The sequence below is a fragment of the Alosa alosa genome, chromosome 3 (assembly GCF_017589495.1).
Source record: "Alosa alosa isolate M-15738 ecotype Scorff River chromosome 3, AALO_Geno_1.1, whole genome shotgun sequence".
Classification (NCBI taxonomy): Eukaryota; Metazoa; Chordata; class Actinopteri; order Clupeiformes; family Clupeidae; genus Alosa; species Alosa alosa.
In genome coordinates, this window is record NC_063191.1 from 5439007 (window position 1) to 5451841 (window position 12835).

At 41.7% G+C, this 12835-nt stretch overlaps 1 pseudogene; it reads left to right on the forward strand.

Moving 5' to 3' along the window:
• Positions 1-1140, forward strand: LOC125292280 (annotated as a pseudogene).
• Positions 1141-12835: the final 11695 nt, after the last annotated feature.

Here is a 12835-nt window from a genome sequence, read left to right on the forward strand (position 1 = left end):
ATGTCTCAGAAGAAGATTTTCCTGGTTTTGGTGGCTGTCAGCACAGTCAGTCTGCTTCTTCATCTTATCTGGTGAGTACAGTGAATGTGTGTGTGTGTGTGTGTGTCAATGTGTTTGTGTGTGGTGTGTGTGTGTATGTGTGCGTGCGTGCAAGTGTGCACTGTGAAGTACTTGCATGTGTGTGAGTCTTTAAATCGTTTTCCATTGTCTCGCTGTGGTTTGCAAATGTTGCCCAGAATGATTGATTCTGTATGACCATCATTTAAATCAAACATGATATGAATAATGATACATGATAAGTTTAAACCTTTGTTGGCCTGAAATTCCACTGAGAATTCTTGCTTAAAAAGGTGGCACTTCAAGGGGCATTGGATTGTTGCCTAGGTAGTATTATAAAATATAAAAAAGGAAAGTTTGGCAGTGTAGAAGGGAAACATTATCAACAACAAGCCTTTCATTTTCAACAAGAACCTCTCATAGAATTCATATCTGTGTGTGTGTGTGTGTGTGATGGGGGAGTGTGTGTTCATTCATCATATTTGGATGCTGTCTTGTTTTAATCACTATTAGTCATTCAAAATAAATCAAATGTGTGTGTTTGTGTTTTTAGGACCATGTCGGCCTTCAGCTTGGGATGCTCCTCGCTTCCCCTGAGCTTGACAGCGCCTGGTAAGCCCAAGCACACCAGCGTGGCCTTCCTGAAGACGCACAAGACGGCCAGCAGCACGGTGCAGAACATCCTGTTCCGCCGTCGAAAGGGCATAACCTGACCGCGGGCGCTTGCCTGCGTCTCCTGGGCGCCACCTGTTCTGCTACCAGATGTTCAGTTTTCGGGCCGCCGGCACTCCGCGACATGTCCCTACCGACATACTGGCCAGTCACATGCGGCTCGACGTGGTCGAGATGCGGAGGCTCATGCCTAATGACACGCGCTACGTGACCATCCGCGAAACACGCCATGCCCGAAATGCACCAGCTACCGGCGGCAATAAGCCAGAGCTTCCAGCTGCAGCTCCAACGTACCGCCGAGAGTTCCCATCCGCTTACTACCGCGTCGCAGGGAAAAATGACTCCATTTTCGCCAAGAACATGGTGGCCTTCGACCTTTGGCGGCGTAGCTGCGACCACCAGCCGCGGTAGCCATGCCAGTATGTTCAGGGGTTCGCCGCGCTGCGATCGAAGCCCGTCTTCTCACCGGTGATGATCGCCGAGCACTTCGACGAAGTCGCTGGTGCTTCTGCCAGCTCAACTGGGGAGCCCCGAGACGGTTGTACCTGAAGCTCAACATAGCGAGGAGTCGCCACTGACGCCAGTAATCGGCCGATGCCGCCCAGATTCGGGCTGGAACTGGCTGGACAGCCGCCTACTTAATACTTCAACGCCACACCGCGTCAGCTGAGCAGCTGGGCTGCCGCGCGGGAACGCGAAGCCGCGGCTGATGCCACAAGGCGCAATCCCTGCGCGCGAAAGTGCTTGAGGACATCGCCGCTGCAGTACCCAACACGAATACACGCCAACGGGACCTGCGGCCATGGCAGCCCTGCAGCAAGGTGGCCATCGTAATCTGACCTGCCTGATGCGGCTCCGGGGGGGCAGGGGGAGGAGATGGTGGAGGAGGAGGGCGCAAAGGGGAGTTAGGGGAAGGAGTCATAGCAAAAGACATGTGCGTGAAGATGGCCATGCCAGGGCCGCAGTACTCACGGCTGTTGCTAAAGTCACAGATGATACGATACCGGCGCACTCACCCACACCCGCAAGAATGGGAGCTAAAACTGATATCGCCAGACTCAGAGAACGGCTGGATGAACTGGGGAAAGGTAAAACTCAATTGTTTAACTCGAGGGGAGGTGGAAAATGAGTGTATTTCCCCAAATGGTGGAATATCCCTTTAAGGACGCACGAAACACATACTGTACTGTACTTAAGTAAAAGTATAAGTATATATACTTTTTTGATCCCGTGAGGGAAATTTGGTCTCTGCATTTAACCCAGTCGGTGAAACACACTCAGCACACAGTGAACACACAGTGAGGTGAAGCACACACTAATCCGAGCGCGAGTGAGCTGCCTGCTTGGCTGGAGGGGGAGCAGTGAGGGGTTAGGTGCCTTGCCCAAGGGCACTTCAGCTGCGGCCCACTGGTCGGGGCTCGAACCAGTTACAAGTCCAAGTCCGGTTACAAGTCCAACTTACCAAGGCTACTTGCTGGTGAAGGAAGTCTGCTTTTTAAAGTTGGTGACGGGAAAAGAAAATGAATTTGCTGCTTTTATATTGTTGTTCTTGAGAAGGACCTCAAGAACTGAGCTCTGAATGGTGACCATCTGCGCTCATCTTCTGTGACTGGACCTAGAATTTTAACAGCTGCACCTGTCCGTGGACTGGGAAATTTCTTAGCTTGACAATATTTTAATGCTAGTTTGCATATTGTGATGTTTTTTGTTTTTTTTTTGTATGTCAGGCTCTTTCGATATAAATGTTGAATGTTGTGCACTTAAACCTTGATGTGAATCCAAGGCTTGAAATACAGTTTGTATTTCAAATAACATATTTGTCGTCTGTTATTTGTTTTATCTTTTAGGCCCACATCATGTTTACCCCTTTTCATGTAAACTTAAATGTAATACTTTGAACTGAGTTAATTAAATCATGGAAAGTATTTCCATGTGATTCAATTGCTCTCTTTCAGCATGAAGAAATTAATTTGAACCAACTTGATTTACTTGGGTTTGTGCAACTTGATTTGAAGTAGTTTTCAATAAGTTGAATCAACTTAAATAGATTGTGTTAACCCAACCTAAGTAAAGTGAATTGGGCTCCAAACCTTACAAGAAAGTTTAATGGACCTTAACAAATTAAGTTGAACTAATCAAAGTACCTTAAGTTGGACCAAAGAAATTGCTTAATGTTGAAACTAAGTTATTTAATCATGTGGAAATACTTTCCATGATTTTTTTAAAGTAAATCCAACAAATACATTTTTTGAGTGCACCAAGTGATTCACAAAATGACGAGCCTTAGGCCTGTATGAAGTTTTTTTTTTTATTATTATTATTATTGTATAAAAAGGAAAATGGTATGCCTGGTGCCTGGTTGGAATCAAAAGTGCTCTTTAAATGTACATATTTATATATGGTACAGATGTGCTTTTCTGATTAGTTTGGGATTTGCTTCTTTGTATTTTATTTTTTTTGTTTTGTTTTGTTTTAAAGAACGCACAGACTTGTTATCTTAGGTGTTTTAAGAAGAACCAATAAGTACATTCTTGAAATAGCGGTACAGTTTTTTTGTTTTTCATCTCATTATTCAATTTGGTTACTTTGGGCTGTTTGTATTTTTCTTTTCTGGACATTCTTGATAGAAGTTATTTTAAAAAAAAACAATCTCGGAATGTTGCCATGGATGATGATGTGTATGTCTGTCATGAGAATGAACACAGCAGCTCTGTTTTTTTCTTATAGAAGGAAAGAAGGAGACAGAAAGGACAGCGAGAAAGAGAGAGAGAACGATTGTGGGTGCGAGTTTGACATTATTTTGACGACCGTGCATGCACACTGTGGCCAGAGCGGAGTCAGACACACTAAGTGGGCAGAGTCAGGCCGAAGCTAATTAATAAAAGATAGAGATAGATAGATAGATAGATAGATAGATAGATAGATAGATAGATAGATAGATTGATAGATAGATAGATAGATAGATAGATAGATAGATTGATAGATAGATAGATAGATAGATAGATAGATAGATTGATAGATAGATAGATAGATTGATAGATAGATAGATAGATAGATAGATTGATAGATAGATAGATAGATAGATAGATAGATAGATAGATAGATAGATAGATAGATAGATAGATAGATTGATAGATAGATAGATAGATTGATAGATAGATAGATAGATAGATTGATAGATAGATAGATAGATAGATAGATAGATAGATAGATAGATTGATAGATAGATAGATAGATAGATAGATAGATAGATTGATAGATAGATAGATTGATAGATAGATAGATTGATAGATAGATAGATAGATAGATAGATTGATAGATAGATAGATTGATAAATAGATAGATAGATAGATTGATAGATAGATTGATAGATAGATAGATAGATAGATAGATAGATTGATAGATAGATAGATTGATAGATAGATAGATAGATAGATAGATAGATAGATAGATAGATAGATAGATTGATAGATAGATAGATAGATAGATAGATAGATAGATAGATAGATTGATAGATAGATAGATAGATAGATAGATAGATAGATAGATAGATTGATAGATTGATAGATAGATAGATAGATAGATAGATAGATTGATAGATAGATAGATAGATAGATAGATAGATAGATAGATTGATAGATAGATAGATAGATAGATAGATAGATAGATTGATAGATAGATAGATAGATAGATAGATAGATAGATAGATAGATAGATAGATAGATAGATAGATTGATAGATAGATTGATAGATAGATAGATTGATAGATAGATAGATAGATAGATTGATAGATAGATAGATAGATTGATAGATAGATAGATAGATAGATAGATAGATTGATAGATAGATAGATAGATAGATTGATAGATAGATAGATTGATAGATAGATTGATAGATAGATAGATAGATAGATTGATAGATAGATAGATAGATAGATAGATTGATAGATAGATAGATAGATAGATAGATAGATAGATAGATAGATAGATAGATAGATTGATAGATAGATAGATAGATAGATAGATAGATAGATTGATAGATAGATAGATAGATAGATAGATAGATAGATAGATAGATCCGAAATTAACACCGGTTGCATGTGGTCTTGCACATTTCAGTGTCCCTACCTTGACATACATAGTTTCCCGCTACCTAAATCGCCGCCAAGATAGATAGAGATAGATAGATAGATACTTTATTGATCCCCAGGGAAATTCAAGGTCACAGTAGCATACAGACACATTCACTAACAGCAGAAAGTAATTAAAAGTATATAATATAAAACACAACTAAGCAAGGACAGTAGAAGATAAATATATACTAAATACTAAAAATACTAAAATACAAATTATACTAAATAACACTTAATCTAAATCAATCAATCAACAGTTGATTAATCAATCAAGATGCGCTTGCAATGGCTGAGGCAGGGACTGAGCCTGTGATTCTCTGTGCATAGTAAGGTAAGGTGCTCTGTGTGAATGAGTGTCATGGTGATGGTGCAAATGAGTAAGTCAAACAGTGAAACAGTGTATAAAGTCTATATATATATATATATATATATATAACTATATTAAGGAATGTATAAGTGTGGTCACAGTCCGGCTGTGGCATGGAGGGAGGGGTTGTGCGTATGTGCTAATATAACACGCAAACAGTGAGGCAGAAGACAAGTGTAAAGTGACTAGTGGACAGACAGTTCAAGACATGGAGGTGGTGAAGAGGCAGTCAGACTATGCGGAGAAGTCTATTTCTCCTCTTCCCTTAAGTGAAGCATTGAACAGTTCAATGGCCCTGGGGACGAATGACTTCCTCAGTCTGTCTGTTGTGCAAGGCAGTGAGCGAAGTCTCCAGCTGATCAGGCTCTTCTGCTTAACAATAGTGCTGTGGAGTGGATGACACTCATTGTCCAAGATATTGATCAGTTTGTTCAGGGTCCTTTTGACAGATATTGAAGTGATGCACAGAAGGATGCCAAACTTGGGCCCGAAGCGTGTCTGAGAGTGAACAAAGGATCCTGTCTCTTGTCCATCATCAGTGTGTCTCTCACTGTGATTTGTTGTGTATTTTCCTAATCTGCTCTTTTCTCTTGGCCCTCCGCCGCAAGTCTTTCATAAGGAGATCGACTCGGGAGGCATATTTTCGGTTTTTTTCCCCCTAAAGGCAGCGGAATGGCCTGCTGCAGTTTTGGAGTGCTTCCCGGACAGGGATTAAAGAACCACGCCTGCTCCTACTGGAGATTTGTAAGTTTAGTCCGTGGATGAGTCCGTGGATGAGCTTTGCCTTTGCCATACTCAAAAAAAAAGAAGAAAAGAAGAGACTTTTTTTTTCTCTGTCCAGTGGTGATGGTGAGGTGTCCTTCATGGCTGTGCTGCTTCCTGTCCGAATGCTTTGGAACAGACAATGTTTCCCAGTATGGGTCTCGGGCCGCCTAGCTCCACTCACATCCATCTGGGATCGGTTCCATTGAGAGTGATTTCAGCACCAGATTGTATGGTAGAGCCAATCAGGACGCAGAGCGGGAGTTTCATAGATGTGACGTACAGTAGCGTAGAAGCCAGGGGGTCAAGAGCATGCAGATTAGCTTCGGCATGTTAGCATACGCCATTTTCAAATATGGCGCTGCATGGAGCATTAGGAACCAGCTCCATGCACGAAAATCCGTGTTGGGCACGAGCTCTCATCGCTGCATTACCTGTTGGTGGGCGGGTACCTATCCGGCTACAATAGCGTTATTCTATTCAGTTTTTCCTTTGAGGAGCCTATGAGAAGACGCGTGCATATTATGGTTGTTTATCCATCATATGACAAATAAAGAAAATTCTATTGATCTTGTTTTACGTTGTTGTTTGTCCCGAACAAACATAGCCTAAACATGATTAAATACAATAAATTACACAACAGCGGCATAAAGACTTTGTCTCGTTGCACCATGGGTCTCCAACCGTTGCTCTCAACCTATAGCCCGCCCCCTTTGGAGCTTGCCAGAGGCTGAAGCACTAGGCTACTACATTTAAACACAATTATTGCCTTGAGGCATTCCAGCCTACAATTTAATAAAGTAAACCATGCATAAAAAAAAAAAAACTCAATTTAGGCTACTTCGCTATGCAATAAGGTTTCCATTAGAGCACAGCCGCACGTTCAATGAATGAAGGAAAGGCCTTGTCTGCAATAAACAGCTGGAAATTCCAACACTTTTTTTCAACTACGAAAACTTTACAGTGATCATCAAATACCCTCTAGATTTAATTGCCCATCAGTCTCAACATTTAACTATATAATAAAAGTCAAAAAGTAAATTAAATCCCATACCAAAACCGAAAATCGTCTGCGTTTGATAGCCTGGTATGCGCTCCAAACAAAAGCGCATGTCTCACAATAGCGTACAATGTAAGAAATAAAGGTCTGCCTCGAATAAGCCTACCTCAAATAAATAGTGCCTGTGCTTTGCAGCCTAAGTAAATAGCAGACCCTGTTTTTGCTGAGTCCGCAGACAACATTCTCTTTAACCGTTACTTTACCATCTGCGATTGGTGTACAACTCAAAGTAAAGACACCACATGAGTTGGGGGCGTAATTGTCGCTCAGGCTGATCGTTCTGTCGCGTTATCTTCAATACTATCTTCAATAATATTGAATATTTTCAATATTATTTTTCAAAACAAATTGGCTATTGAGGGCTCTGGCTCCAGTCATTATTGTGGCTACTGGCTATATTGGCTTGATTTGGTCATGGGCCAACAAATACGTTTACAGCACCAGCTATGAGATAAAAAAACAATACAATAAAAACAAACTAATCATAGACTGTAAAAATCGCTACACCTGGCACTAAAACCGAATAGTTTATTTATAGTTCGACTACAGATATTTCACGTCATGTTCGAATGCATATTTGCAGCAGGACAGCAGGCGAACCGCTGTGTTATCCAATGAAATTAAGTTAGCTTCAGGCGACTCCACTCGGACTCCATGCGTTCGAGCCACTTTTTCTTCTTCTTGTTATGAGGCAAGAACTTTATGTGCATTATAGCCACCCTCTTACTGGAGGGCTGACTCTTTTTACAGAATATCCAATAAAATCGGCGTTGGTCCATCGTCATTTCCAGCTTTGTAACTTGGCGCATGGTCAGAGCCGACTGGCGCTGGATCCAAACTCCAGTGTTCAAGATGGCGTTGACTATGAATTGGCCGGATTTACTAGCCTAGCCTCCACCATTCATTTGTATGGAGGCGGGACTTAGTCACTCTCTCCAGTTATATATAATACCTCCATGGTAGAAGCGACTGTGAGACTGTTCTCAGCGTCACGGGTTGGCTTTGATGTGAGTGGTTGAAGTAGCACGTCAATAGATGACGGACAAGTGGCTTATCCAATCTTATGCAAGGATTTTATAATAAGGCCCAGCCTTCTGAAGCAACACTCCAATGGATTGATCCCAGATGGATGAGTGGAGCTCGGCGGGGGTGAGGTTGGGAAATGACCGAGGTTGGACGTGAACCCAGGTCACCGTGGGCACTTAAATCCAAATGGTAGGGGCGCTGTAGCCAGTTGTGCCACAGCATCCCATGAGAGTTGTACTCTTGATTGGTTGAAAACACTTAACACTTGCTCCTGATTTGTTGAACACAGCACTACTATAAAATCAAGTTGCTGGACCAGAGACATACCACAGACATGTAGTGCTGTAGGTCTCTCTTAGCAACAAAATTTTGAACAGAACCAAGCAGTAAGCCGAATGAGAAAAGAGTCCAGTCTTTGAGCAACAATACACACCTTCCTCAAAATAGATCTCTATCATCCATGCCTCTGAGACTACCATCAAATTAATAACCTAATTGAGTGTCTTTGGGGTTGAATTGCTTTGCTTTTGAAAAGCGCAGTGCTCTCTGCTCAAGGCAAGAAGAAGACAAATTTCCTTGTAAGAAATGTGATTGCGTTAAACAGCCAGCCCTTGTTATTCTAATCAGTCATGTCTGCCGCAGTGAGGTGCAGTAGTTTGATGCTTAGTCTCTGATCTGTCCATTCCTCCCACTGTGATCTGTCTGCAAGACAAGACCCTGCTGACTCAAATACTGTGATGGATGTGTGTGTGTGTGCTGACTGTTCCTCAGACAGATCTGAACCTGACTCAGATAGACATCCCCAACTCCTGTTGTCACAATACCAACATTATTGTTTCAATACCAATACTAAGTGAAGAATCTCAATTTCGATTTTTTAAAACTTGATTTGGTTTGTGTGATTTGTGAGATCATTCACATCAGTGGCAATCATAGAATTTGATTGACCCTCCACACACACACACACATACACAGAAAGTGATGGTTGTCATCAGTGTTTGGCAAGTTACTTCAAAATCGTAATGTATTATGTATTTCTCATTACTGTTATTTCAAAGTAATTTGTTACATTATAATATGTATCTGAATTGTAAGGCATTACACTACTATTGTATTACTTTTGAGTTACTTTCACCAAAATATCTAGAAATATGAATTTGGAATTCTAAATGCTTATTATGCTCAATGCAGCTCATTGCACTTCTAATGGAGGGTGATGTGGTACAACATAATGACTGAGCTAGGCCAAAGGTCAAAGTCTGGTCAATTGTGATAGAAATGCTGTAACTTTAGGCTTAGGCCTACTCATTAAAATTAACAGAGAGCCCACTACCTGTATATTGCAACCCAAAACTTAAAGGAACACGCCACCCAAAGTTGGTAGTAATATATATTCTTACCTTAACTTTCACAAATTGAGTCATACCTCTCCCATGTCGGTACGTGCACTCAAACGCTCTGGCTTGCAGCGTGAATATGTTAGCATGTTGCTATGCTAGCGGCCTCAGACGTAGCCATAGAGGGAGGAACATAGCAGTAATCAAACACATCCACGTTTTTCCTACTTAAATACAGTTGCACGAGTAGTTGATAAAAATGTGTAAGGTCACACAACATGAAACGGGGCGATTTTCCAAGCGAATAAACAGGAGAACTACAATGTGTGGCGCAATAGCACTTGGGAGTACTTCAACGTTAGCGTAGTAATATTAATTAACACCTAATTGTAGATCCTATCCACCACAGAGTTTAGAATTCATGATTGATCGCACACACGCATTTTCGTAAGAAACAACCTGCCCTGCTGGCCTTAGTTTGAGCTGACTTAGCAAAGTAGCAGGTAGTGAAACAGATTGTGAACAATCATGGTTATAACATGCATTGTGAAGGGTTTGCTCTCAGCATTTCTCACCAGAGGATTACACCACATCATTGCTGCAAACGCATGCTTTCTGTGGCACATCCAGGGTCTTCTCGATCTATGACCCCCGCTACCGATGGCAACACCATTCTCGACAGCACAGGCTCTCCACCAGTTGCTGTTCGCCCGTGTTCCCTCACCGTCTCACTCATCTTTCCTGCCTTTCACGATCCATAAAAGCTAGTTCCTCGTCTGTGTATTCGGGTTCAAACAAATATGGTTTTGGGTCTGCTACAAGCCAGTTGTTATCGTCATCGTCTATTAAGTCAGCCATTGCAAATAATTTCACTTCCTAGCACAGGTTGAAGTCAACGTCAAGTTGGTTCTATTTACGGAGGTGAATGTGTGTGTGTGTGTAAACATCATGAGACTGCCTGGGTTATTTTGTTTCAATATTATAAAACACATAGTAATTGTAGCCTACCATTCAGGGAATAGGCATTTAAAAGAGAGACAGATTTTGGCAGCATTTCTCAAACCCACTACTGGGTCGCGGAGACAGGTGGGGCGCGAACTGACGTGAAAACAGGATTTTTTTTTATCTGTAGCCTAGGCAGCACCCGGTGCGCAATGGACGCACTGTGTTATTCATAGGGAAGTGCTCGTGTCAAGGCAGCTTAGTCCCGACCTGAATGAGATTTTGAACAAGGTTGTGAGAGTGATGAATTTCATCAAGACCCAGCCCTTAAAAGCGTGTCTGTTCCCCGCACTTTGTGAGGAGATGGGAGCTGACCACACAGCTGTAGCCTACTGTTTCACAGCGAGGCAAGGTGGCTTTCCCGAGGTAAAGTGCGCGCGTGTTTGTATGGACGCATTTGAGTAGCTTTATTCAAATGAGAATGCAATATGCAATTCAAAAAGACATTACATTATGCAATTGACAATTCATTATGCAATTTAATATTGCAATTTGCAATAATATCCAACAAATTGTATTTTAATCTGCAAAGTGACAATGAAATCCTAAAATCAATTCCAATAATTTTGGTTAAAAAATAGAATAAACATGGATTGAATTGCATTCCATTTTGCCATGGTACTTCAGTCTCAAAATTCAAATGGCAATTCATTTTGCATTTCAATTTTCAATATTCAGTTTTATCATTTAACTGTCAATTCGTTTTGCAATTTAATATTTAAAGTGCAATGTAGGATTGCATTTTAAAAACATATTTGGCAAAACTGTCAATGCCAGCCTGAAAAGATTTTGGATTATTTTGGGCAAAACGTTTTGCCATCGTTTTGAGGCATTTTATTCAAATGGAAAAGAAATAGCGCCCCCTGTGATTGTATTGCACTTTGGTCACACTCTTTGTGTTGCAAAATTCAAATGGCCATTCAATCTGCCAAACGCATTGCAATCTGTCAAGTCACTCTTCAAGGCGGGAACTAGGCTACGTCACTTCCGTGTTTACGTCTTCTTACCCAGTTAGCGTTTGCAATGGAGGAGTTTGGCGGAGCAAACATATCATGTCACAGTTGATGAATAATGTTAACCGTGACCGCGAGTAGGCCTAGTGTCTGCGAGACCCAGCTGTGTTCTTACATTATTAAGGCTCTTTATGTTGCTGCTGATAACTTTGCCAACCAGCGGCATCTTTAGTAGCACCCCCTCCCCCCAGCAATCAGTAGCCTACAAATAAGCATCGTATAAAACAATTCAGCGAGATAGATTTGGCCAAACGTGGTCCCGGAGCGACCGCACCCCCAGGTCTGCTTATGAGGCTAGCCAGACCACGGAGGGGAGTCTCCGTTGTGTGTGTGTGTGTGTGTGTGTGTGTGTGTTAGAGAGCAGGGCAAGGAAAGGCTGTGTGAGTTTTAGCCTAACTAACGACAATAACGACAAATGGACGACAGAGTGAGCGATCTAGCCCTACTTGTCCTGTGAACTCCAAAGAGCTCCGCGCTCTCCCTCATAGGAGAGGTGACCCTCTATTCCCTCCAGTGGTATCCACAGAAGGTCTCCCCACCGGCTAGCGCCTATTAGCTGTAAGGCCTCAGAAATCTTTGAACGGACCAGGTTGACATCAAATCGGACAAGTAGGGCTAGAAAGCCCACTCTGTCGTCCATTTTCAGTAATCTGTCTGTTGAGTCAGACTCGTTGACGCGGTGGTGTTCTACATAATCAGCCAGAGACCTTAGTGCAGCTGCAAACTCCTCCATTGCAAGCGCTAACTGGGTAAGACCAGAGCGGTAGAAAAACAGAGTGGCGACACTCTCATAGACATCCATAGGAAACAATGGCGGCGCTTTTTCCAGGCTACTTCGGCGTTATGCAGAGCTCAAAAGTTCCTAACTTTGACATTCACGGCTTTAGCCCCATTCACTTCCATTGCTCTACTTGGATCAGGTTGATGAGGTGGCACAATGGTGTCAATCTAACAGCTTGACAAACCCACTGAATATCAATAAAACCAAGGAAATGGTAGTGGATTACAGAAGGCAGCAGCAGAACTACAGTTACACCCCACTAATGATCAGCGGGCAACCTGTAGAGAGAGTCACAAGTTTTAAATACCTTGGTGTCCACATTACTGAAGACTTAACATGGACTGTTAACACTCAATATGTTCTGAAGTCCAGACAAACGACTCTACTTCAGCCGTCCAGCTAAGGAAATTCAAAGTTTCTACATCTATCATGAAGGCCTTCTACACTTCAGCGGTTGAGAGTGTTCTAACTGGTAGCATCATCACCTGGTATGGGAACTCCACAGTTAGAGATTGTAGTACTCTGCAGAGAGTAGTGCGCTCAGCTGAACGTACTATAAGAACTCAACTCCCTGTTCTACAAGATATCTATTCCAGAAGAGTACTCCTAAGAGCCCAAAAGATTCT